Genomic DNA, 4,311 nt, shown 5'->3' with positions numbered 1-4,311 from the left:
TCTAATCCTATTTTATTTATTTTTTTTATTTTTATCAAATTTGATATTGTATGCTATTGTATACAATATTTATTATTTTGGTTTTTTTTGTTTTTTTTTTCACCCATTTTTTCAGTTTTACAAGCCAAGAACTAATTCGATACAAATTGAAATTCCATTTAAAAGTTTGTCACAATCTATAAGTTAATACATAAATAAGGCGGAATTATATTCGTACTATACAACATAATTTTGCATATCAGAATTATTGTTCCACTCCGCTCATTGTGGAATTGAAGACAATTTTAGCACTATACAAGGAAATGCGGGGCATGATTTATGAACAATGAAATTAAATGACTTTATGATGCTTTCCAAATTCAGGATATCTTCAAATATATCTGATTTTATGTTTAATTTAATTGTATGGTGGAAATTTACTTTATTTGTTTTCAAAAGCTACTTGATAGTAGTCTTTTATTTTTTGGATGTGTGTACATTTTCCTTTCTATTCTTCCAAAATGCGGCTTCCAATCTTCAGAAGATTTCAATTCATACAACAAAATGGTGGGTCTATGTGACATGCATAACAAACAGCTGAGATACTATTAACCTTTCCTTTTAAGATTTATATGACATGATCAGATGCTTCCTACTATTATTAGGGTTGATGTGAACGTGCCAAGGTTTCAAAGCTTTAATGATTGATGATGATGATCATATACATATGCCGGATATATATATATGAGTACAGTAAATTATTTATATACTTTGTGCATTATCTCTTTCTACTTCAAACTCCTCATCATGGCCATATGTTACATACATGTGCTATATATAGCTTATCTTCTATAACCACTCATATCATTATTTTTTGTATTATATACTATGTAATAATTTTAATATGTTAATATAATAACTTAAATTCAAAAATAAATAAATAAAACAACAAGCAAGATAGTGCAATATATATAATATAAATGAGAATTCTTTTGTGTTAAAATGATAATTTAAAAATATTTAATGAAACTTTTCTTTATAGCTTAAAAATGAATAGCTTTTTCTCCTTTTGCCTATGAGATAGAGACATAAATAGAAACCAGCAATGTCTAACATGGAGCAACGTATATTATTCGATCTATGTGGAAAGCAAAAGTCCAAGAGAGATCATCAATAATATACATACATATACGTGCTTTCTGATTTCTTGGTCCCTTTGTATTTGTTGTATTGCTAATGGTTTGATGTAGAAAAGTATGTGCTATTTCCACAACTACATACATATAGTTATAAGATGGTGCCATTAATTTTGGCCACTGTATGTGTAAAAGTAACTATAGTGGGGTATGATTTTTCCCTCCATCAATTGCAGACCATGCCTTTTATATGTGAATATGCACAGTAGTGCGTTTCTGAAAATTTATTTCTTTTGCTCTATCATGAATTGGGTTATTTAAATTAGATGACTTGAAGTTGTCCAATAAGTCAAACTNNNNTGGGGCACGTCATACCCATTGTGGATTTTTCTGTTTTTTTTTTTTTTGGAACCAACCAAGGCATGACATTCGGTATATTAGACAATAATCAAAACACACTAGGAAAGTTGAGTGTCATCAATTGTTAATCATGGCCTAACCTAGCTATAGTATATTAAATTACTGATCATAGCTAACATAGCCACTATGTTAAGTATTTTGGTAGGATATTTTATAAGGATTTTTAGTTTGAAACTTGTTATACAATAAAGATTTTAAAATATTAAAAATTTTAATCATTTACTAAAAAAAATTATTTCTCATCACTATATCTCCTAATTTAATTGACCAATGATTAATTTGTCACGGATCTGAACTCCTTTTAAAAGTTTTTCATTAACTAATGAATTGCTGCATATATAATGCAAGATTTTAAATTCCGACACTTACTCAAGCAGACGTATGAATTAATCACTTGACCTATCTAAGTAGGTTAAAAAAATATATTTAATACTTTGACACCTGTTTGTCGTTAAATAGAACTTGTTAACTAAATTACTTATTTGGTTAATAATTGATCACATATATGTAACATATATACGTTTAATACATTTTCAGCTTGATACGGTCCTTGTTGCAATTTGCATAATGATATACTTATGTTGAATGCCTCATTGACCTGGCATTCCACTTCACTAAGACACTGATAAGGATGTGAGTAGTAGAAGACAATATAAACTTACATAGATATAAGATTATAAAATAGGAATATATGAAAAAGAAAGACACATTTTGGAAAGCCTATTTGTGATTTAGTATAAATATAATATCTCAGACACGTCAATTTTGTTAACTACACTTGACATCACATTCTAAAAGTAATAGTTATTAATTTATCAATCGATGAACTTAGTGGTGCATGCGGTGTTCATCAAGACAAAGGGATTGGATAATGAAGCAGGTAAGGTGCTTCCATTAGACTATAATTGGGTTTATTAATGGTGGGGAATGGGGATATCACTTGCAAGCACAATGACTAATAATGGATTAAAAGAATATGAATACAAATTTAAAATTAGTTTAATTAAGAAGTGGGAAATAATTTACATTTTTGTGGAAACACCTTTAATTTACTAAATAAAAAGTTAAAACATCATTTGAGATGTTTTATTACTCCCATCAAAGTCAAGGGACAAACATCAAGAGATTTGAGTCCACATTATTTCGAAATAAAGTCCAATAGGCTTTTCAAAATTTGAGATTTGAGTAATCATGCTCCTCTTTCGTTACTTTTGAGGGCCAATTAAATCCACCTAGTTATTATAATACTAAATTATTAACGTCGTGTGCCTCTTTGCTGTCATCAATTCTACAGCATTTTGTGTGTCGCCCCTGTTGTCGTTAATTTTGTAGCATTGCGCAACTCTCCTATTAGGGGGTGAGCATGGACAGTGAGTATTCGATTATTTATTTGAATTCGAATCGAACTAATTAAATTGATTTTAGAATTAACAGATAATTAGATTCAACTCGAACCAAACTAATAACTCTCTTTATTTAGTAATTGGTTTGGGTAACGATTTTAGGAATGCGGAATTCGAATCAACTCGTGGACCAGACCATATATTAATTAAATAAAAAATAAAAATTTTAAAAATATATATGCCTTTTAATGATTTTGAGTTTTTTTCTATTGCACTTTTGTATTTAGCTTTTAATGTATTTGGTGTTTAATATGTTTGAATTTTAATATGTTTAATTTTTAATGTGTTTGATGTTTAATATATTTGGATTTTGATGTCTTTAGTGTTTAATATGTTTAGTTTTTAATGTGTTTAGTTTTTTAATGTATTTAGTATTTAACATATTTGGATTATTTCTATTGATTTTATATGTGTATTGTACTTACATAATTTTTAAGATAAAAATTTTGTTTTTTTTCATGAATTTCTGTTTTATCGAGTATCTAATTATTCGAACCGAACCAATTTATTCTTAATCGGTTTGTTTTGGTTTAGGTACATACAGAAAAAAAACATAAATTCAAACCAAACCAAACTAATTACAATTCAATTGATTCGATTCTAATTTTATTCTAAACTTAGAAGTAACCCGACCCGTACTCACCCCTATCTACTATTATCCGTCCTTCCGACTGTAAACTTCGCGGCAACAACCATGGTAGCCTTGCGTATTAGATTTTGGATGATATTTTTTTATATTTTAGATATTTCTTTTATGAAATTTTAGATTTTTTTATTTTTTATTTTATAATTATAATCATTCACTTAATTAAACCCAAAATATGACGTGAGGAACATCTAAAATAGCATCCGTGAAAATTTAATTGATAAAAAACTATTAACAAAGCATCAACAATATAAGAAATCAATAGAATTAAATAAGGACAAAATAAACTCGCAAATAAGTAAAAATAAATAAAGAAAAAATTGACCAAAGTACACCCGAATTTTCACACTTCTTAATTTTTTAAATGAGTCATTTGCACATAAATATAAAATTTTGTTGTCAATTCTATTCTTCCGTGGCTTGAGTAATTTTTTCGGTGATGGTGGAGGCCAGCTGGCACGGTATTGTGTGATGTGGCTAATTTGGAGTGACACAGTGAAAAATAAAATTACGGATCCAGAAGATTTTGATAGTGGAGCAAAATTTATATAACATGACAATAATTTTTATAATAAAAAATTATGTATATATAAAAATAATTAATAAATTATTTATTAATTATTATATATTTATGTATATATATATATAAATATATGTATTATTTAATTAAAATTTTTAAAAAAATACATCAATTTTTAATTATAAAATATAAATTTTAGAATCCAAA

Source organism: Arachis ipaensis, chromosome B04, assembly GCF_000816755.2.
Source record: "Arachis ipaensis cultivar K30076 chromosome B04, Araip1.1, whole genome shotgun sequence".
Lineage (NCBI taxonomy): Eukaryota > Viridiplantae > Streptophyta > Magnoliopsida > Fabales > Fabaceae > Arachis > Arachis ipaensis.
Note: the sequence above shows the minus strand (reverse complement) of the source record.